General features: G+C 51.0%; 1 protein-coding gene and 1 long non-coding RNA gene across 8 annotated transcripts in view; one reads left to right on the top strand and one right to left on the bottom strand.

Moving 5' to 3' along the window:
- Positions 1-950: 950 nt before the first annotated feature.
- LOC309436896 lies at positions 951-6,550 on the bottom strand. Its single transcript, XR_014183427.1, has 4 exons — positions 6,411-6,550; positions 3,068-3,180; positions 1,984-2,123; positions 951-1,406 (listed from the first exon to the last, which is right to left on the bottom strand). It is a non-coding gene; the product is annotated as an uncharacterized lncRNA (long non-coding RNA).
- MAP4 (microtubule associated protein 4) overlaps positions 6,365-23,463 on the top strand; it is a 152,163-nt gene continuing 135,064 nt past the window's right edge. For all 7 annotated transcript variants that reach the window (XM_082046514.1, XM_082046515.1, XM_082046517.1 and 4 more), the window contains exon 1: positions 6,365-6,459. The gene's annotated coding sequence lies outside the window, so the exon portion shown is untranslated. The remainder of the gene's footprint in view (positions 6,460-23,463) is intronic.

The following is a 23,463-nucleotide window of genomic DNA, read 5'->3' as shown; positions in this document are numbered from 1 at the left end:
AATTGCACATGTACCATTAGCTTGTGTAACTTGTTGCCACAAGAAAGCGCTGCCGGTGGCTTTATTAGGACTCAGAAAGGGAGTGGGCCGCGGGTCCCAGGGATGCCTGGAACTGCCGTGGCGATGGTGTGGAAACGGCAGGAACGCTCCTGTCCCAGAGCTCCGGCCAGCGCAGCACGCAGAGGCTGCACGGGAGGTCACCCCGGCCTGGGGCTGGCAAACTGTGCCTGTGCCAGCACGCCCCGCACCAGCTGCCATCGGAGACGAGGTACCACGCTAAAAATCCTGAGGTTTCACAGCTCCCTCGTTTTGTCTGAGCGATGTCAGCGTGACAGAGGCATGGCAGCCCTCCAGATAGCCGTGTCCTTCCCCTCCTCACCCCCACATCTGCTCCTTGCAGCCTCCAGAGGAGTGATCTAGACTTGTCCCTCTGCCGCTCTCTGCGCCTTATCTCGTATCTGAGGAAAGTGGAGAATGGTAAAATTAAAACAAACAAGGCCCTGATCCCTGATCCCCTCTCCTTGCTGGTGAGGGATATGACTTGCACACAACTTCTTGCAGAGCTGCAGGGCCCGGCGGAGCTGAGCTCTTTGCAGACTGCTGTTCCCCAGAACAGTCGTCCCCTGTCTCGTCACCCGGCTTTTGTCAGTCCCGGTTACACGCTCCGTCTAGTTCAGGCTGGAAGCTCCTTGGGGCCCCAAGACCTCTCACCCGCTCTTGTCCCCCGAGTGTCCTGTGCACCAGAAGCAGGCCAGAAATAGCAATGCACCATCAAAGTGATCAGGAGTCATCTGTGAGCTGCCTGTTTCGCACAGCAAGGGACACAATGTCTGTGGCTTCACCAGGGATGGCTACACAGAATGGAGAACGTGATCGCAATCCCCTCTCTCCCCCACTTGATAGTTTAAGGAGAATAATTTGATTGAAAGGCAAATCCTTTAATCTCCAGATATAAATCAACAGAACGGCAGAATTGCTTAGGACAGAGCATATCATAGGGGCAGGGACTGTATGTCTTTTCCCTTTAAACAAGCATTGGCCCTCCAGCTGTTAACCTATTTATAAAAGGTAACTCAAGGCTACACACAAAGTCCTGAGGACTTTTCATTCTGTCATTACAGCACAGACTCAATTTTTCTGCCTCAGAATAATTGGGCTGGGTTTATGAAGGCTCAGGCTAGAGAAGAGTTCAGCTCTGCCAGCCTCTCCAGTGCAGAGGAGCAGGATTCAGCCCAGGCTGCCCCACATGTCCCAGGACAAGGCTCTGCTAAAAAACCGACGCAAATATCAGCTGCTCCATCATCACAAGCTTCTGCAGGTTCTCCTCTCCCCACGTGGGAACATTTGTGCCCTGCATCACATGCTGAGTGTGGGACGTGTCCTCGGCCTGGTCACTCACGTAGGACCTATGGTGTGGGATGGGATCACAGAATTGTTTAGGTTAGAAGAGATCATGGAGTCCAACCATAACCCAGCCCTGGCACTGCCCCATGTCCTGAGAACCTCATGTCCGTCTGTCCAGCCCTCCAGGGATGGTGACTCCAGCACTGCCCTGGGCAGCCTGTTCCAATGCCCCACAGCCCTTTGGGGAAGAAATTGTTCCCAGATCCAACCTCAACCTCCCCTGGCGCAACTTGAGGCCGTTTCTTTGTGTCCCTGTCTCCCCTCAGCTCCTGTTCTCCAGCTGAACCCCCCAGGTCCCTCAGCTGCTCCCATCACACTTGTGCTCCAGCCCCTCACCAGCTCCGTTCCCTTCATGGACAGCAGCCTGGGCCGGTGCTGCCAGGACTGCGCCGCCCCCAGCAGAGCTCCAGCCCCCCACCCCAGTACAGCACCCTCCTCTTCCTCCTCCGTGGCCCCGCACACCAGGTTACAGCCGATGGACAGATCCCAGATCACAGGATCACGGGGCATGGCAGCTGCAAGGCAAATCCCATGACCAGGTCTCTCAGATGGCAGGGATCCCTGGCCAAAATTCCATACCTTCCATTGTGCTGGAGTCAGCTCTGATGAGCACAACAGCCCTGTCTGGCTGGACAATATCTGCAGTGACCCATGACGCTTTTGTTGTCGCCGGAGCAGCGTCCTGCCTCACTCAGACTAGTTCACTTCTACTCGCGTGCCTAATTTGTGATAGGGAAATAGAAGTGACACGGAGACTGTAGCATGGGAGTGAAAGTTGCAGACAAGTTTTGTACGAGTATTCAGATGCTCCACGATGCTTACAGGCATTCACTTTCAAAAGCATAGAGATGCTTAAATTTCCTGAAAATGAGAGTCTGTCGGGTGCTGTAATAAGTGTTGAGGCAATTCTCTCCCCCAAACACTTCATAGATCTGGTTCCATTTGTTTTTTTTCTTTATGGAGGGTTCGGGTTCATTTCTTCCTAACTGCCACTGATGAGCACTCATTTTTGGAACCGACCCTTCCAAAGGCTCCTCTGCATGTCTGAAATGAGTAAGAGATCAGAGGGATGACAGCGAACCCCCCAGCAACACGCAGCCCTGGAGGCAGCGAGGACAAACCCCAGCAGCGCCGCCTCCCAAGCGCTTCTCACACTGAGCGTTCACATTTGGCTGTCATCTCATGTGCTTTGAGGAGAGAATGACAGACTGGCTGCAGCCAGGAAGCTGCACAGCTCATTACTGCTCCTCTCCGAGGCTTCTGCTGTCAATGGCCTGGAATCAGCAGAGCCAAAGCTGCCACGTTACTGAGCGTCCTTCATTTGCACTGGCTCCCATCAAAGTGGCGACAAATGAGCGTTGACCAGAAATGAGCTCTCGCTTTCCGGCTCCCGCAGGGTTCACGAGTGACTCACGTGATTCAAGTCAGGCCTAGATTTAGGGCAGCCTAACTGCTGGCCTGCCCTACCTGTCCTGCTGGGCTAATGGCCCTGGCCAGTGGTGGCTCATTAGGGAGACGAGCTGGTCCCCTTCCCTTTCCCTCACCCACTTTCACTGTCTGGCCTGATGAAAGGGCACAACCATTGCCTACTAACCTTCTTGCCCTCCACCTTCCCCCCAAAAAACAGAATAATTCCCCCTTGCTATTACAATAACAGACGCACCTGTAGCATCAGATAGATTTTGTCAACCAGACGGCCAAGGAGAGTGATTCGCGCTGCCCTCTCTTTCAGGTCAAATGGAGCTGAAGGAGAACTCACGGAGTCTGGGAATGCAGCTGGAAAAGCAAGTGGAGAAGTAGGTTATATTCTTTTGAGGGACAAACAAAGATAAATGAGATGTTCTGAATTTTTTGCACAGGAGAAGTATGTGGAGAGGCAACAAATGGAGCCTGTCCTAATGTCGCTCCCACAAAGCAAAGAGCAGACTTCAGATTTTAAACTAAAACAAGGAAGGTTCATATTAAAGAGTGTCCCACCAAAGCCATGCTAAGCTCAGGTAGAATAATGAAGTAGCTATCAGTTTTTCTGGGCAATCTAGGCAGGTAAGCACAGTAATAGCTACGATAACAGGTCAGTCAGTTGTTCACCTAGAAACAAGCCCAGCTGGGATTCCATCCTGCCTTTACAATGCTGATTTCTAAAGACTCACAGGAATTCACGCACTCCTCTCCTGAGGAGTACCTCGCACTATATATGGCCTTTCCTTCCTTCTTTCTAGCCAGGAACAAGTTTACTGTTTCTCAGCTGCAAGCTGAGCCATGTATGAAACGCTCTCTCCCGTCCTGCTCTTCCCAATGCCAACGGCAAAAATTCAAGTGGCTTCAGCTGGAGCACGACAGGATGTAAGAAAACCAGGAAGCCCAGTTCTCAGTGTACCAAGAAGCTTTGCATATTGGGGTAGAAAACCAGAACAGCTTAAGATGCGCAAGGAGAATGCCACATGTTACAAAGAAGCTGCAGACGGGGATGAGACAACCAGAAGAATCTGTTATCAGCTAGAAACTTGCATGGAAAAACAGTGACGGGAGACAGCTGGCTGGCCCGGGATGCTGCACGGCGTACAAACAGATTGACTTTGGTTTCAGTGGAAGGGAAAGTCCGCAGCTTTTGGGCTGCTGGTAGCTCACCTCCCAGGGTTTACAAGTTCAGGTTTTGCAATGTAAATGTGCAATGAAATATGCAAGCTTGGATTATGATGGACAGTTGCCTGCTGCAACGTATAGTTTATAATGGACACACCTATGGCATTAAAGGGCTGCTGCCCACTCTGATTTATAATGATTAGGTGTGCCTGGCTGGGCCCAGGGCGAGTTCCCAATGCTGTCGCTTGACAGAGCGAAGTCTGGACACTTCTGTCTCCGTGAAACACCAAGAGCTTGCTCCGGTGTGACCACTGTACATCGAAGGTTATGCTTTGGGCTCTAATTTTTCCTTTGGGGAACAAATTCAGGGCTTGGTGAATAACCAGAGTTTTTTGAAGCCAAAAGCAGGCCAGACACGCTCCCGAACATGGTGCTGACATAGCCGATGAATTTTTGTTTCATTACCATCTCCGCTCCACAGCCACAGGAATTACCATCCTGCACTGGAGCCAGGGTCTACCCCGTCTCGGGGAGCACCCGAAGAGAGGCTCCAGAGCCGGGTTTACTAAAGACAGACAGGGATCTTTAAACCTGCAATGATCTGAAGCGCAGGGTAGGCTGGGACAGCCCTGAAATTCAAACCGCGGCCCGACCCTCCCGAAGAAAGCCATTAGGATGCTATTTTATCTTGGAGCTTAAAAATAGCACATGGTACAAGCAGTTATATATACATATATGTGCCTTTCATCAGGACACGGGATTCCCCCCCGTCTTTCCCTTACAAGCTCTGGCCCTGGAAACCCCACTCTGGAGTTTGGGAGGAGGGGGACGGGCAGAAGCTGTGACCTTGACTCTCCATGGCTGGGGTGTGCCCTGATGCAAAGGGTGTTTCCTCCCTCAAGTGACCAGACATAAGGGACACACCTATTTTTTGTTTTCATTTAGTCACCACACTTTGATTTTCTTATCTAGCAAGCCAGTGTGTCAGGTATTTTCATGAGGTTTAGTAGCTGCGCAGCTCCCTCGGGTCAGAGCGGTGACACACGCGCCCCCGGGGCGCAGGCAGGAGCCTTGCTGTCCACAGATGGGATCATCTCCCTTCCTGGTGGATTAACTTGCATAATAGGTTGTAATGGACCATGAAGAATGAGGCTGAACGTTCCTCCTGCGTGGTCGGTGTCGCTGTACCAGAACTGTATGGCCTCACTTCCCTCCCGTCTGCACCCTAGGGAGTTTCAGCCATGTGCGCTGCCGTAAAAACCACCTTCTCTCATCACTTACTGTCCTGCTCTCTACGTTTCACCCCTATGTCTTGTTCTCGTGTCCTGCACACAAGGACGGTTGCATTACTGGACCATGGTGGAATCTAAGCCAAAGCACCAGTGGTACCTGTTGTTCAGACACCCAGAGGGGTGGGTGAACCCTCCATCTGCCCTCGGACTCCTATGTTTCACAGCAAGCCTTCTTCCAGCTACTTCTCCACATCCAGAGCCCTCCTGTCCCATCTCCAGAAAGACGTCCCCCCGCCCGCCCAGCGTAATCCTTCCCTGCCCAATGTAATCCTCGTCCCCCCAATCACAGGATCTCCTTCATCTCCTGTCTGCCGCCGTCCACCCCCAAACTTCTCCATCTCGGTGAAAAAACACCTTGGTCCCCAACGGTGAGATGGCAAAGCTTTGCTGCCAGGAGACGAAATGTGCTGCTGTCACCTCCATGTCCCCTCACAGCTTCCCCCAGCCACCATCTCCCCTCATGGCTTCCCCCCAGCCACCATCTCCCCTCATGGCTTCCCCCCAGCCACCATCTCCCCTCATGGCTTCCCCCCAGCCATCATGTCCCCTCACAGCTTCCCCCCAGCCACCGCTTCCCCCCAGCCACCACCTCCCCTCAGCCACCACCTCCCCTCATGGCTTCCCCCCAGCTGCCTTCAGCCACATCCCCTCAGCACCTCTCTGCTTCCCCTCAGCCATGTCCCCTTAGCTCTCTCTTTCCTCAGCCACGCCCCCCGTGGCCACTATCCCTCTCAGCCCAAACTCCCACACCCCACCTCTTCCCCCCGGCCACCTCCCGTCCCTTGTCCCCCCCCGGCCCGTCCCCTCGCCCCCGCCATGCCCCTTCCCCCCCGCCCCCTCCCCTGAGCCCGGCCCCGCCCCGCCCCACCCAGCGCCATGGCCCCTCTGCGCCGCACCCAACCCCGCTGCCCTGTCACTGCAGCGCCGCCTCAGCCCCGCCCGCCGCCCGCCCGCCCCTGCGCCGCCCGCGCTCGCGGGGATTGGTGGGCGGCGGGCGCGGCGCAGCGCCATTGGCGGAGCGGCCGAGAGCCCACCCGCGGCGCCAGCAGGGTAGTGTGCTCAGTGAGGCCAGCGGCGGCTCCCTTCCCTCCTCCTCCCCCGGCCGGGCCCGCAGGGGAGAGTGACACTCACCAGGCGGCTCCGTCCCGGCGGCAGCCCCCCGCGCCCCGCTCCGCCACCGGTAAGGGCCGCCGGGGGGGACGCGCTCTGCGGGCGGGGAAGGGGCCGCGGGGACTCCCCGCTCCGAGCGGGGAACGGGCGCGGCGCCCTCTGAGCCGGTGGAGGGGCGGCCCGGCCCGGGCGCGGGGGCTCCGGCCTCGCCCTTGTGGGGGACGCGGGCGGCCTGCGGCCCGGCGGGCGGGGAGGGGCGCGGGGGCCGGGCGGGGCGGCCGGGGGGGGCGGCAGCGCTCGGGGGTCTTTTGTGAGGGGCTCGGGGCGGGGGGCGCGGGCTGCGGCCGTTGGCAGCGGCCGCGCGGGCGGGCCGGGCTGCGGCGGGCGGGGGCGGGAGCGGGGGGGCACGGTCCCGCATCGGGAGCGCATCTGCCCGGCGGAGCCGCGGCCGGGCCGCCCCGCAGGAAGCCGGAGCTGCCGGGAGCGCCTTTGTTGCGTGCGGGGGAAGAGCTGCGGCGGTTCTGGTGAGGGCTGGTGCGGGGCGCTCCGCTCCCCGCAACGCGCTTTTTTGCTCAAGGCCAACGCTGTGAATCGCGTGGGACCTCAAAACTTTTGTAACGTGTTTCTTTTATTGTTGCGCGGTTTTGTTTTCTTTTTCCTTTCTTCTCCGCTCTCCCGCCGTCCATCCCATCTCCCTCCCCGCTCGGAGAGGCGGGGTGGGCCCGCGGGGGTGCGGGCCGGGGCGCTGCCCGTCCCGCCGCTGCCGTCGCTGGGTGTCCCACACCTCGGCCCCGCTTGCAGGATGAGCAGACGTTTCAGAAAGAGCAGCCGTAGTTCGAAGCGTTAAACAGGCGTTTACTGCAGGGGGGTGGAAGTTGAAACTCGAGGCAGCGAAGCTGTCGGTTCTGAAGATGCTGTTCTGCTGCCAAAAGCGATTCCTAAACGTATCTTGCTGTGGGTTGTTGTGAACTCTGCTGTTCTGGGCGGGGTGCGTTACATGTGGGATCGGTGAACACATTAAACCTGAATTTAGATGTTGGGTTTAGTGTTTTTTTTTTTTTTTTTTTTTAGATTCTTGATAACTCTTAGTTGGTTGCTCCCCGTCTTATTTCTTTCACTCAATTCCTGTATGGGTTTACTAAATAAACTCATTATTTTATTTATTTATTTATTTATTTTAGCTGGAATCTTCTATTCAGTGACCCGTGTTCTTCCCAGTTTACAATTTCAGCAGCCTCTGAAGGGCTTCGTGAGTAATCTAATAGCCATCCAAGCACTGTGTCAGGGTTGCAGGCGGTGGGGTCCCGGCTCCCCGTGCCCCTCGCGCAGGGCTCTGTGACACTGCTGGAGCTGTGGGGTCCCGGCTCCCCGTGCCCCTCGCGCAGGGCTCTGTGACGCTGCTGGAGCTGTGGGGTCCCGGCTCCCCGTGCCCCTCGCGCAGGGCTCTGTGGCGCTGCTGGAGCTGTGGGGTCCCGGCTCCCCGTGCCCCTCGCGCAGGGCTCTGTGACGCTGCTGGAGCTGTGGGGTCCCGGCTCCCCGTGCCCCGTCGCGCAGGGCTCTGTGACGCTGCTGGAGCTGTGGGGTCCCGGCTCCCCGTGCCCCTCGCGCAGGGCTCTGTGACACTGCTGGAGCTGTGGGGTCCCGGCTCCCCGTGCCCCTCGCGCAGGGCTCTGTGACGCTGCTGGAGCTGTGGGGTCCCGGCTCCCCGTGCCCCTCGCGCAGGGCTCTGTGACACTGCTGGAGCTGTGGGGTCCCGGCTCCCCGTGCCCCTCGCGCAGGGCTCTGTGACGCTGCTGGAGCTGTGGGGTCCCGGCTCCCCGTGCCCCTCGCGCAGGGCTCTGTGACGCTGCTGGAGCTGTGTTCTCCAGACAGGACAGCACGGTGCTGGGGCTCACAGCTGGAAGGCTGAGCTCCTCTTTGCCAGGGCTTGGTTAGTCTGTCTGGTAGTCGATGTTTTACATGTGAGGTGCTGCTGTAGCCTGGTTAACTTTTCCTTTATTTGAGAAAGGGAAGTAAATCATGACTCAAAAATATTCAGTGTAGCAGTACAGTTTTGATAAAAGTGATATTGGCTGGACAAACCTGGCTGTGTTAAAATTGCCTTGTTTCTGTTTTTCCTTATGAGAACTGGCGAAAGTTCTGATTATCTTTTCAGATGCATTTTGGAGGATTCATGGACTTTTTTTTTAAGTTTTAATTTTTATCCTTTTTGGCCTCCTCGCAACAAGAAGAGGTGGCCTTTTCATTTTTAAAAAGGCCTTAACTGACTTGCTATTGCAATAGCAGCAATATCCTGTCTCTTTTGTTTCCCTTGGTAATAATTACATGTTAGTGACAAATAATAAGCTTGAAGGCAGAATAGCTGATCTGTTTGTGACTGTGATTGTTGACTAAAAGTGAAGGCCATGGATATTATTAAATCTGTGTCTCTGCAGAAATGACATCAGGGAAAGAGCGAATAATACAAAGAAGCGTGAAGATCAGGGCCCTGAGTCCAGCTGGAGCACAGTGTTGCCATGGGCACGGTTTTGTGGGTCACCCCTCGTTCCCCCCCGAGTCCTCAGATGATGTTAGGAGAGGATTAAGTCCTTAAAGAACAAACGGGAAGCCTGTTGGCAGGGCGCGTATGCCAGTGGATCCTCGTGGAAGCTTTACCGTCTGACTTTATCAGATAGTTTCTCCCAGGCTAATGGCTCTGCCAGCCAGTTGCCGCGGTGCTGGCCGGCGATCCCCGAGGGTGCTGAGCACCGCGGCTCTGGGAACTGCAGGACCTCACCCTCGCGGGGTATCGGGAGATCTGTTTTAACAAGTCGCCTCATTTGTCTGTGGGAAGCTTTGAAGGTGCTGGTGTTGTGGTGTGGGTACCTGCAGCGCTTTGGCCCTCGTGAGCCAGCCGTGGGCATCGTGGGGAGCGGAGCAAAGAGTCCAGGAGGTGAATAATCACACAACAGGCTCCCATAGGCTGTTGAAACCAACTTGGACTCGCTCTGATGTCTGTGTTTGCCAAGCCTCACAGGACTGGTGAGTGTCGTTTGAAGACGGCAATGCCACTTCTGAAGTCCTTGGGTTTAGAGTGTTCATTTCTCTTCCTTCCAGGGACACTTGACGGTTAAGTCTAGCTTTTAAATACCAAAGTCTTGCTTAAACTGTTCTTTCTGCCATGCTATTAAACAGCCCCCCAATCCAGTGGCATCAGCATGAGACAACCTGCTCACCGCAAGCACAATTTAAACAGAAGCGCCGTGTTTCTCTGCGGAGGCAGCGGGTAAGGCCGAGTGTGGGATGTCATTTCCAGTCTTAAGCTCGTTTGCTGAAATCTGATGAAGACTCAGTTTAAACAAATGAATTACGTATTCTTTCTGGTGCTTGTAAAAGGGCTGACGCAGCCTGAATTTTTGCGAATGGAGCCATAATTATATTTGAGGCCCCAATCCCTGTAGTGTTTTAGTGGTTACCTCTCTTTCCTAGAAATAAACGGCTCTGAGCCATTAAATCAGCTTTGAATTCTTGCAGAGTTCAGGTCTCACTTGGACCCCTCTCTGGTAGCACTGCTTGCTCTCCTGTACTATTCTCAAGCTTACCTCCAGTTTACCGAACTCTCTTTTCAATATCTTTAGCTAATAGCTCAATATTTAAACCACATTTGTCTCTATGTACATAGCACTGAGGCGCAGGCTGCCGAATTCTGATATATACGAAACCTACACCCCGTCTGACCAGTGGTTTCCCTTAGTCATAAGTCCGTCAAGATGAATCCAAGCTACTTGCAATTCAAATGAAAGTGATGGTTACTTAAAAGCCAAATAATGTGTAACTACACCTTGTTTTGGTCCAAAAAAAATCTCAAATAATTTATTTTGCTAGTCCAAACATAGATGGAAGATAAAATTCCAGTCTCCTGCTCTGAGAATGAAGAGTTGAAGGCACATTACTCATCATGTTGTTGCCAGTCTGATTGTAGATGGCAAAATTATATTTTGTGGATGTGCTGGTGGAGTTTCAAAGGCAAGCGTGAAGGAGCCGCTGTGGCTGAGAGGCAGATGGTTACTTCCTGCAGCTCCTGCTCACATTTCCTGCCCCAGCTGAAACAGATCGATCTCTTGCTTTGTCAAATGGCTGCCTATGTGGCTTCCTCCTGTCTTGACAGTGCAACTGAACTCATTTGCTCTCCTGTGGGGAGTTTCTCCAGCCTCCTACAGCTCCGAACCCAATTTCATGACTTAGTGTTTTTGCACACGTACAAGAATTTCTTGTGGGAAGAAAAGGTCAGTGAAAATCGGTTGCTGTCGATGTTATGCAGATTTTAACTTGGTAACAATAAGAAGAAAATAGTTCTGGCTCACACTAGTGCTCTGTGTTGCTCTTGGGGAGGCTTCTTAATGAAGTTTTTTGTTGGAAATTATTAAAGTTATTTAAAATTATTGGGAAATCTAACCCCAAAGGATTATGGACAGACATTAGTGTGATGCTGAAGTAGTATTTAAGCTCTAGTGCTCTTCAAAAATATATCAGGATAGTGCAAAGGGTTTGGCAGTGGGGGACTCTGTTCCCAAACGAGATTAGTCTTGGACTCCTCAGAATAAGTTGTTAAAATATGTGTATTGTCACACAAGCCCGTATTTTATCAATGTTGGTATGCTCGATAGCAGAATGTTTGCAGTTGTTGCTCTAGAAAACACAGGAGACACTGTGTCAATGGGAAGTGTAGGTCTGAAAAAGGGCTGTATATGTAAATAATGGTATGTTCAAACTCCATAGCACACATTCTTCCCCTGAAATGGCTTGGGAAGGTGGGAGGATGGTGGGTTATTTATTCTGTTGCTTTACATGCGGCCTCCCCTGGAAATGAGGAGGGAAGGTCTGGTTTCTTCCCTGCCTGCCCAGCCTCCCCACTGGTAGAAAAGGGGATTTCTCCTTGCTCTTTTAATCCTTGCCCAGACCTCTTCTGAATTTCTCTCTGAGAGTGGCAGCTGCTGAATTAGTGGTTCCACAAGGATTAGTGAGATACTAACTGTGCAATAAGGCAAGCAATGTCCCTGTGATTTGGACAAAACTAGCAAAAGGAAAAAGAGCTGTGGCTGCATTATGCAGGCGGGCTTGTGTAATGCAATAGGTCTGTATTGGCTTTCTGCTGCCAAGGGTAGAGTTGCACCCTCTTGGAGTGGAGGCTTTTTTTGTAACGAGACTTCGGCGCAGCCAAAGCCAGGCCCGGAGCCTCTGTACCCTGCCCTGAACGGCCGCGTTGGATCCGGGGGTGGAAATGAGGTGAAGCATTAGGTATATCCTCGCCCGCCGGATGACGTGCCACGCGTGGTGTAGCCGGGATTACCATGGGATGAGCACTCCTGGCTATCAAGCTACTCGTGTGGAGCTGCAGAAAGCTGCTCGGAGAAGTATGCAGTTAATCACATCCATTAGCATGATTAAAATCCTGATTAGCCTGTGTCACTCACTCCCATTTTCCACCTACACTTCGCCCCTTTTATCCGGAGTATTTGCAAGTATGAACGTAAGGCAGACTGAGAACAATGCAGGCTCCAACCCAAGGGACGGTCACTGGGCTTTAAATGCATCCAGTAGTTCTGGGCTTTATATTATTCTAACAGACAAGTCCTTCAATGAGCTGTACAGCTGCTGTCTGAACATAAAATGGTAAAAATCAGCCCTTTGCAGGTAGAGGATCCTCAGCAGGACAGGAATGCAGCTGAACGTGAAGCCGGCTCGTCGTGCTCGTCAGCCCGGTGCTCAGAGCTCCCTGACGCTTCATTCCAGTGTGTGCCGGTGTTTTAATGTGACGCCTCCATCCCCGTTTGATGCTGATCTCCCATAGGCTGGCACCTTGGATCGGTGCTGTCCTTGTCTCTAGTGGCCAGGGCTGAAATGGGCCGGCGGGTGAGTCAGCTGGGGATGGAATTCTCTGGCAAGCTGACCAGTTTTAGGCTGAAATCAAGGCTGGGGAGCTGCCTGCAGGCAGCTGGGCTGCTTGGAGTTTGGAAAGATGTGAAAAAAAGCAAAAAAGGAGGTAATTTTGTAAATTTCTTTCTGCAAAAAGTCCCTTTTTAAACCTTGCTGGGGAGATACTGGACATACCAAAGTGAGATCGTTCTGAAAAAGCAGGCTCGGTTCTGAGCATGAGCTCATAGGCTCCCAATGCATTCTGGCCTGGAGTGAGTCATTGTTCCTTTTGTAAAATCGCATTGCAGCTACATCATCCCCAAAAGCTGTTTTTCAGCTGAATTTAGGGTGTTGACACTTGCTTTAAACAAAGTAAAACTGTGGGGGCATTTATCAGATGAATTTCAAAGTGTGTTTACGTGCTCTGGAGTTGCGGCTCCCGAAGCGCTGGAACACGAGATCGATTTGTGCTTGTTGGTGAAAAGCCTCTGGTGCTGGGGTGCAGCTTTCTGGGGTTTGGGACCCTCCGCTCTCAAACTGAGGATTGCAGCAAGTACCGCGTGTCGTTCGAAATGCTTAAAATCCTCTGAAAGGGGCAGAAAAACATGCGTGTGCTTTTGCTGGTTCTTATTTGCTTGTCTCTCCCCCATGTCACTTGTTTCTTGCAGTAACTGTGGGATGTTGAACTCCGGCTCGTTGCGATAGATACTCTGGCAGTTTGTCCTTCTAGGAGTGTGAGACCGAGAGTTTGTTTCCATATTACGGCTTTTTGTTCTGTAACAAAACTGGCTGGAGGTTCCAGCCTTCTTCCATGTTACATTTTTTCTAATCCTGCTGTTATGTCACCATAACTGCACAGGCTGGAAAATGGGTCTGTGATCAGGTGGGGTTTTTAGAACTGTTTTTAGGAGCAGCATCGGTTCTATTAAGGGGGGAGTAGAAACAACTATTGGAGAAGGGGATGCCAAGTACATGTCAAATGGGCTTTTTCTTACCCCAAACCATACGTACCTTTGCCTGGAACAGCCTAAGCTGCCAGCGATGCCTATCTGAGGGTTGTGCTTTAGCGGCGGTTTCCCTGTAGTCCCCTCTGGAAAGTACTGTGCATTTTCTGGGTGTTCAGTAGTCTGGATTTGCTGGGGTTTCAGGCACACTGAGAGGAATTGCTGTGCTGTTGGGTAGAAGGCGGTTTATCCTGGGTTAGGCCTGGCCTAGGAGCTGCTCTCCACAGTGACTAGGCCTGCTCGGGGAGTTCTGTTCCCTGTGGGTCCGTATGGCTTGGGCTGTGCCTGAGGAGTCCTGGGGAATTACTGACGATACTCAATCTGAAATGCCGTTAGAAATACGGAGGGAAAGCCCTATTGCAAACAGCAGCTTCTGGATAGCACTTTTAAGTGTAACTTAGCACTGCTCAGCCAGTTCTAAGGGCTTAATTCCAGCTGTGAGCTCATTACTGTCCACCCTGAGCTTTCCTTTCTGTTGGACTGAAACGGTGTTAACACCAAACACATGAGAACTGAGTTTGGAACTCGCATTTGGTAAAGGCAATTTCTCTTGCAGTTTTATCGAGTGTAGTGCTCGTTTAAAAGATGCTGCTGTGCTTATCTGCACTGGTCTTGAGGAATCTCGGAGCAGTTTTCCTGCTGTCCACAGATAACGAGTTCATAGCAGTGAAAGTGACTGGAAACTTCAAAACTGTGGAGGAGCAAAGACAAAAATCCATGAGCCAGTCCAGCAGAGGCTGCGGATCAGGCTCAAGAAGCGGAGAATGAGACAAAGAACTGAGTCATCTGCTCTTCCTTCCTTGTGAATGTTGTGGTGGGAGCGAATTGTTTCTCTTGTGGGTCATGAATCAGAGCAATTAGGAAAAGGATTCTACATCTGGACTTCTTACTGAGCAGGAGCTGTGGGTTCAAAGGCGATTTAGATAAGCAGTAGCAACTTAAATGTATTTATGTTAGGAATCCAATAACGAGTCATAACAGAAGTTATTGAAGCCCGGCTTCAGCATCATTACTTTGACTGAAGCATATATAGTATTTTCTTAGACTGTATTTTAGCCTGTTGAAGCGTTTACAACGTGAGGACGAAAGGGTCGATCCACCTCGTGTTCGGGGGACTGGATTTTTTAAAACTAGTCTTTTTGGTAAAATGTACTATTTTTTTCACTGGGATTTGTACAGAGCATGTAGGGCAATAGGATCAAGTGTCACATTGGGGATTACAAATTTGTCCTGGAGTGACCCTCTTAGTAGCTCCCATTGGTGTGATTGGTGACTGGCTGGATTTATAGGGATGTATATCTGCATTAGCTCTGGCTTGATGTAACTCCAGCTTATTTACTTTTGGTCCAACCTATTTTCAGTTTGGGAATTCACTTTTAAGGAGGGATCCTATGATTTGCCTCAAAGTAGCATTTTCAGTATTTCCTCTCAACAGTAACTGTAGTTTTGTGAGGAGTGGTTGTTGTGCACTGAATGTAGCAGGGCATCGTGGCACTGCTGAAAACCCAATTGGTCCCATCAGCTGTGTAGTTATTTGGGACCTGTGGATGTCAATGGTGTTTAAAAAAAGTCGGTCAACTGTTGTTTTGCTGCATCAGTAGTTGTCTTGTTCTTAGAAGTGCAAAACTTTGTATTGCGGGGCTGTGTTCCTCTGTGGCAGCTCCAGCGCACCTCCCTCTGCTCTAGTGAATGCACAGGAATTTGAAAGAGTTGGGGAACATAAACTCCATGCAATTCCAAGCTTAATTTTTCCCCAGCGATGATTTTTCCCTTGCCAAATTCCCTCTGCTGGCCGGGATTGCTGAAATCCTCACCCTGTGGGCACGGCCTGTGCTCCCAACGCGATTCCAGCAGCGGCCAGTGCGCCCGGTGCTGTGCTTTGCTGGATTCCCCGTTTTCAGCGGTTAACGCACGTTCCTCCGCGGGCACAACCTCTTTAACCACGTTCAGGTAACGGTTCTCTGGTGCTGTGCTCTGCTGGATTCCCTGTTTTCAGCGGTTAACGCACGTTCCTCCGCGGGCACAACCTCTTTAACCACGTTCAGGTAACGGTTCTCTGGTGCTGCGCTTTGCTGGATTCCCCGTTTTCAGCGGGTTAACGCACGTTCCTCCACGGGCAGAACCTCTTGGAACCACGTTCAGGTAACGGTTCTCTGCTGCTGCGCTTTGCTGGATTCCCCGTTTTCAGCGGGTTAACGCACGTTCCTCCGCAGGCACAACCTCTTGGAACCACGTTCAGCTAAGGGTTGTCTGGTGCTGTGCTTTGCTGGATTCCCCGTTTTCAGCGGGTTAACGCACGTTCCTCCACGGGCAGAACCTCTTGGAACCACGTTCAGCTAAGGGTTGTCTGGTGCTGTGCTCTGCTGGATTCCCCGTTTTCAGCGGGTTAACGCATGTTCCTTCACGGGCACAACCTCTTTAACCACGTTCAGGTAACGGTTCTCTGGTGCTGTGCTCTGCTGGATTCCCCGTTTTCAGCGGGTTAACGCACGTTCCTCCACAGGCACAACCTCTTGGAACCACGTTCAGCTAAGGGTTGTCTGGTGCTGTGCTCTGCTGGATTCCCCGTTTTCAGTGGGTTAACGCACGTTCCTCTGCGGGCACAACCTCTTGGAACCACGTTCAGGTAGCGGTGGATCAGTAAATGGTTGCGATGCGCTGAACAGGAACAGCTGAATTTGTCGGCTCACAGCAGACAGCCACCTTGTATGTTAAATATCCCTATGCCTTTGAGAAAGGCCTTTGGTTCTGAAGCGTTTATTTGTTTGTTTATTTATTCTTCCTTTAATTACCGTTTGTGTCTGTGCTCCGGACTCCGCTGCCCTGTGACTTCTGCTCCTCCACTTCTCTGTCCTTTGCATCCGGATGAGCTGAACTCACATCTGGCCAGTGCTGCTCTTTTCCTCCCTTATTTCTGCCTCTTCCCCACCAAATCCTGTGTAGAGCCCCTCTGAACGTATCGTATGTGGTGTAGCTTGCTTTTTTTTGCTTCAAAGACCTTTTAAAAACGCTGTTTGCGGGTGGATTGGAGCATGTAATTGAATGCAGTGCTCCCGCAGCCCTTTGCTCTGGCTGGCATCAGCTGATGCTGCGGCTTATCTAAACATGCTGCAGACTTCGGGATGTTTTTTCCCCTGGGGGATTGACTTCCTGTGATAAAATGTGATTCCCTTTTAAAGCAGAGCTCCGTGGTTATATAATGAGAGTAGGAAATGGTCCAAAAGTGACACAGGGAGAAGGGAAGAGTTATTTTGGTAACTGACCGTTAGTCAGGAGAACAGCAAACACACTCGGGAGCGCGCTGGTGACTTGAATTCTCTTAGGAAAGTGAGAGGAATGCGTCTGAGCGGTGGAGTGCCCAGGGGGGGTCACGCTAAGGATGGAGCTGTTCAGCGCACATCTCGGGTTCCTCCTCAAACTATTAACTCTTCCCAAACTCCATCCGCCCCCCTCCATTAGCTGCTGTGTGGCTCTGGAGAATAACGCACCTTCGAGTGCATCCCCGCTGCTGTTTGGGTGGATATAAATCAGTATCGCTTGTGGTTTTTTGTAGAAGGCCCTTTTAAGGAAATTTAAGATTGATTCCAGATCTTGATGTTTTATTGTGTAGTGAGATAATTTTCTGTCTTCTTGCTCATTGTGGTTTTGATTTATTTATTGCTCTTTATTGATTTATGCTATTCGCATGGTTTTGTGTCAGTTTGCCTCAAAGGAGCGGGGGGAGGGAATGAGACCACCAGTCATTTAGTGCCCAGGTCCATTACTTTCTCTCCTGCTCCTCCAGTAACCTGTGCTGAAGTGTTCAGCTTGGAAATAGTGCTGATGCTTTAAAGTGACATCTCCAGCCAAGGAAATGGGGGAATGTGCTGCTCTTGAGCCACGGTTTCAGTCTCATTTCATATATGAACATGCAGTGTTGTGGAGAATACATTTCTAGCTCTGGGGGGACAGTCTGAGGTCAGTGTATCTGGGTTTTTGGCAGAGTTCAAGTGTGCTGGTGTGTTCCATGGGGGACTTCTGAACAGCACTAATATTGGCAGGGTTTTCTCCTGTATACGAGAGCAAAGGGGGGCTCTGAGTTTCTGTACGTGTAATAATTACACGTGTGGAGTCTAGTTTGAGAATTACTCCTCTTAAAGCCCAAACTGGTAGGTGTCGACCAGCTATTCTGGATTCATGAGCTGCTCTCTCCATCCTCTCAAATCCTTTTCTTTGTCAGCTTTTTATTCACGAAATTGCACGTGGGGAGCGGGAGGAACACGGGTTGGCTGGAGAAACCGTGTGAAGGCCAAGGACTGATCAAAACTCACCAACTGTTCTTCCTTCGAGTCCGGGGATGTTTATTTTCTCTAGTATGTAATTTCTCTGTAGCCGTATTTTTCAGCAGGCGAATATGCTGAGTGTGCCTCTTACATTCCCAACTGAAATACTCTGGCAAGCTTCACATCTAATATCATTTGGACGTGCTGATGTCATCAAATGGTTGAATGTGGACTGCACAGGCAATTATATAGTGCACAACTTGCTCTTAGTCTGTTGAAATGGAAGCACATTTGTTATTTTCATATATTTTTACAGTAGGCATTTGTGGTATTCAGTAATTTCACCTTTCCTCATTTGTTTTAATTGAAGCTATGGCAATTTATTGAACGTCCAAGGCTAACGGGGGAGCAAAGGCTGATGTGTTACGTATCCTTAACATATCATCAGCATTTCAGTGGGAGTTATTTTTGTAGCTCTATTCTAGCAATTAACCATTTTGCAAATGTGGAGGAGTGACACTGTGAGTACATGAAAATGGGTAATCTTGGTTGAAATCCGATTGTAGAACTGGAAAACGGTGCCTTTTTCTAAACAGTTGTACTATTATTTAAAAGAAACGTCAGCATTTCCAAGTGGAGGAATAAAATACAAAGAGCAATGAAGCCAATGAAGCGGGGTGAGGTGTGAAAGCTGCTCTGGCACACGCGGTCGCCTCCGCTGGGATCGTTCTCCGTGCTGAGTTCTCAAGCCATGCTTTAAGGAAAGGTGACTTCCCGAGTGACTTGGAGGGCCTACATTTTGTCCTTCAGTCGTTTTAATTTTCAAATTAAAGGCCGTTGGATCTAATTATTTAGGCAACAAAAGCCTTGGACTGAGCTGAAGGGTGTTCGTGGGTTATAAAGAGAAGTGGGACTGCGGTACCACGGAAGCCGTGCGTCCCCAGCTGCCCTTCTCCTTTCCCGATGTTGGCATTTTCCAAGGCGTTTGCTGTCGGCAGCCCTGCAAATGCCTTACATTCAAGCCTAAACTGTTTTTTGTGCGAATGGAAGTAGAAAAGAAAAAGATCAGAGGAATAAGCGGAATATATTGGGGGAGAATAAGAGCAAATAATTGAGCATGGATAGCAGAGGAACAGGGTGAAGTTAGTCATGTTAGTGGCTAAATAACCCAGCCCAAAAATCGCCATATCTCCAAATTAAAATACTCTCTTTAGTTCCCGCTGTTACCTTTGTCCCCTGGCGCTGTTTGTCACCCCTGCGGGTCGCCCCGGTGGCTCTCGTGTCCCTGCTTGGCATCCCAGGGAGTTCTTCTTGTCATCTTGCCAAGTACGGGAGCCGTAAGTTCTCAGTGAAATGCCTTGTATTATACTTTTTGGAAGCATAATACCAAAAAAGGGAGTGTATACTGAGAGGGCCGTTTTCATCTGCTAAACAGGGACGTATTTTATGGAGTTGACTCAAATCTTACTTTTTTAGTCTGGAGGTTGCGGGTGGATTGTTCTCTCAGCTGGTTGTGACTAAATGCCTTCTGCATTTTGATTCATGTCAGTTGTGTGCTTTGCAACGCTAAATCTTAATTCTGCGTCCGTTTTTCTTTCACTTTGGATGGCCGAGGTGAGAATTCTTGCACGACGGGGGTAAAATCGCGGGGAGGATCTCGGAGGGGGTTCGCAGAGCGGGTGGCCCAGCCGCAGCGGGGTGACCCGATGCCCAGGTGTCAGCCCCTGTGCTCTGCCTGCCGTCCGCACCATTTTCTGCTTTATCCAGCAAGCCGTGAAGCACAGAAACACTTACTGAAACACCAGTCAGCGCCCACAGTGGTTGGTTAGGAGGGGGACAGACAGACAGGCTTTGTAAGCCATGCGTTTAGGCTTGGCTCATGCACAAAGCCTGACCCCTGTGTGTGAAGCGCCTAGTGCCAACGTTTGGTTGGTAACGTGCTTTCCAGAAGTGGGGCGGGTGGGTTTGAACGGTCAGGGTGGGGAGGAGACAACCAGGATCTCAGCTCCTGCGACGTGAAAAGAATGGTATTACGGCCACTACTTCATGTATAGATGTATATAATAATGTTTTATTCTTGCTGGTTTTTCAGCGAGGCTGCCTTGCGCAGTAGCAGCCTCCTCTCCTCCTTCCATACTGCGTGTTCTTTGCCTTCAGCCCCAGCCCACGTTTGGGCAGCTGAGGGTATTTTCTTGTCGCTTCTGGAAAAAATGCCAAGTGTAAGTGAAGTGGTGCTCTGGAATCTAACAGTGGGTGTTGTGTCAAACGCCATGGAGAAACCAAACAACCCGAAACAGGAGAGGAAACCAAACACAACCCAAAGCAAACCAAACAAAACCAACAACTAAACCAAACAACCCCCCCAAAAAGAAACAAAACACCCTCCCCCCCCCACTTCCCAGACCACTCTGATAACTTGTCAGAAGTCATCCCCTTATGATTCTAATAATTTGGCTAAAAAATTAAAACCCTAAACTTACAAATATTCTAAATCTGAAGAGGTAGAAATGTAAGAAGGAGAAAAAAAGAGAGGCTACTGAATATTGCCGAATAATAAAATGCACCTTTCCATAAAACATCTTTCCCAATCTTTTCCTCTATAGGAAAAACTCATTAAAAATGACGTGACACTGATCCCTAGCTTCATAGTTTTAAGTTATTCATGTTCAAGTTTAGTACAGCGAATTGGTAAGAATTCTGTATTAAATTCAGCAGTCTGTATTTTGCACTGAACTCCTGCCTTGCCAGGGTCAGAAATGAAGTCATTTCTTACCAGATGTTCCCTTTAGATGAACTTTGTCACAGGCTTACACCAGAAAAGCATCGAGTGCCTCCTGGAGCTCCTGCACAGGGGCGCCGGGGGGGGGACCCTGGTGCATTGGCCGGGGGGGGACACCCTGGTGCGTTGGCCGGGGGGGGGACCCTGGTGCGTTGGCCGGGGGGGGGGGGGACCCTGGTGCATTGGCCGGGGGGGGACACCCTGGTGCGTTGGCCGGGGGGGGGGGGACCCTGGTGCGTTGGCCGGGGGGGGGGACCCTGGTGCGTTGGCCGGGGGGGGGGGACCCTGGTGCGTTGGCCGGGGGGGGGGGACCCTGGTGCGTTGGCCGGGGGGGGAGGACCCTGGTGCGTTGGCCGGGGGGGGACCGTGGTGTGTTCACTGGGAACCGTGTGTGCCGGGCACTAGTGCTGCTGGAAGGAGCTCTCGGCCCTGCCAAGTGAAACAGCCAAGGGCTTTTGCTCTTCTGCCCCGTCCCTTGCCGTGGGCACCGCCAGGGTTGGGTACGCGGTCATTGACTTTCCGTCAAGATTCTGGAAGCAATGGGATTTTATTTAGTAATGCACGCTACTAGTAGCGGTGCGTGGCAAAACGCTATGTGCTTTCTAGCTGTTTTTGCTTTAAAAATTATCAAATTGCCGCTTTCAAATATGCGGTTGACTGGAAGAGCTTTGTGTAGGAAGAGCAAGCTCCTGCGGTTCTGGTGGGAGTTGCCGGTTGTATCTGTGTCGCTGGCGGAGCTGGAATTCAGCGCTGTGCCAGAACAAGGGGAGGCTGCTTCGCTCCAAGTCAACTTTAAACACCACAAGTTGTAGCGTTTGTTGTTTGTGCTCCCTCGGTTCTCACGCCGTGGGGTGGGTTGTTGTCCTTGGATGCATCGGGAGCCGGTGCCGGTTTAAAATGCACCATCCGTGTGGAGGGGCAGCCAAAAAGCTGCAGTCTGCTCGAGCGCAAATACTTCATTGCTGTCAATTAATGAAATGCTGAGAACCGTAAAACAAAAAAGCAGGCTGGTAGAATGATATTTCTTTAATTCGCCTTTGCAGTAAGGGCTTGTTGCCTGGGTCAGCGGAGGCCTTGATACACTGAATAATGTTTGGAGTATCCGTGCGTGTTCTCCCTGCTGTGTGTGGGCTTCTCGTGGCTCTGCAGATCCTAATTCCGATAGCTGCGAGGGGCAGAAGTCAGCTGGGTTAAACACACTGCTGGAAACTGGCTTTATTGGGACATCCGAAGGGGATTTTCTTTGTTTGGCTGTAGTACAGTATTGATTTTATTCATGTAGCTTTTGGTTTCTGGAGGCATCACTTGAGATGTTGAAGGCAGTCAGTCTGTGCACTGATTTATTCGGCGGTGATGCAAAGTAACGCACGGTCCTGATGGGAAGCGGCTGCTGGTCTGAGATCTTCCCAGCAGCGATTCCGGCCTTGAGAAGCACAGAGCAAGTGTCCGGGAACGGCTCCACCGGTCCCTTCGCTCAGGCCATCGCTGTCATGGTGACGTGGACGAACTGATGCTGCTCTGAAGTAAAGCAGGTCTGTGCGGAAGGATCTTCCAAGGTGCCGAGTCTCTCACTTCTGTTTCTTTCCTGCAGTTCTTCTCCATCTCACTTTTTCTTTACGGCGATTAAATAGCGATTTGCAAAACTGCAGCAAAATCCAAGTGCTGCAGTCTCGTGTCCTCCGCACCTCTGGCTGGTTTGGTCATGGCCAGAACGACTGATAAGTTAAAAAATATTACATTTAACGATGTGTCCCAGTGTGTCAGGGCACAGCGGATGGGGGTGAATGCTCTCGCCCCCCGGTGCTCTGCAGCCCTCTCTGCGGGTGTTATTATCATTATAGAGCCTGGCTGTGGCAAATCCACCCATCTGTGGATTGGGTCTGAGGTCCTGAAGCCATTTGGTCACCTGTCCTGGTTTGGCACAGCTGTCTGCACCTTGTTGGAGCCTGTTGGCATCTCACGTTGGGTACCGAGGCTTGATCCCACTTGTTCACACTGAATTGAGCAAATCTGTTTTGAAGGCGGTTGCATAATGGGGAATCAGTGTATTTCCTCTGTTCTGAGTAATGTTTTGTTAGCTTTAGAAGCCTTGATTATCTTCTACCGTTGTAAAGAAACGTCTGCAGGGCTCACCAGGTAGCTTCAAGGCCAGCCACTTCTGTCTTGGATTCGCCAAGGAGTGATATTGTGTTGTAAAAGCCATAAAAGCTGTAGTTTTGATGCAGAATATGTGGACGTTTTGGCTCAAACTGAAGGTTTACTTGCAACCAGTCTTATTCTGACTGCTTGGTTTCTCACCCACTTGTAAAAAAGGGCAACTTTTCCAGATGGAGCTGTTGGTGTTTTCCCATGCGAATCCCATGGGATTCTCCTCCTGGGGAGAGACACAAGTTTCCTCTGTGCCAGGACTTTACATTTTTCACGTCTCAAGCATGAACTGTTCTGGAGAGCCCCAGAAGCTCTGGTGAGCTGGGCTTTGTGCCTCGGCAACGTGATACACCGGCTCAGAGGCCAATAACTAATTGTTAATGATCTCAGCCATATCTGGCTACACGGCTCTGACCTTTATCTCCCTTCTTCCCTTTCACCAGGTGCGGGTGTCGCTTTCTGCCTACACCGGGAGCACAGATCCGCTCTGGCCCGCTCTGATTTGAGCGGGGAGTCGGAAACGTGGGTGCTGGATGAGAAATAACGGGAGAACGTTAGTTTGCTTTTGAGTGCTGGTTGCTGTGGTGGCAGGGGTTGGTCTGAACTTGGGAATATGCTCATATTAATGGCTGTAATTATTGTGTCATTAACTTTTCTATTAGAGGACGCCCTCTAGTCTAGAAGCAAATACTTTGATATCAAGTAAAGCTTATAGTTTCTGTGCTACCACACAGCTGAAACTCCTCTTTAGCTTGAAGAACAGCTGCCTCCTCCTGATCCATATTCACATTTTGGCTCTTGAGAACGCAGAGAGAATTCTATTGCTGATGCAGAGACTGTAAACCTGTTCTCTTTGTGCAATGCAAAATCCAGATTAGGTTTTTAATACATTCCTTGGTGTACTAGTTGCATTGCTGTTTGGCATCATTTAAAAGTAAGCTGTATTCCCTCTAATACGAGCTGATGATGCATCTTTTGTATCATCA

The sequence above is a fragment of the Streptopelia decaocto genome (genome assembly GCF_964273445.1).
Source record: "Streptopelia decaocto genome assembly, chromosome: 2".
NCBI classification, from domain to species: Eukaryota; Metazoa; Chordata; class Aves; order Columbiformes; family Columbidae; genus Streptopelia; species Streptopelia decaocto.
Note: the sequence above shows the minus strand (reverse complement) of the source record. Positions and strands in the feature narration are given on the sequence as shown.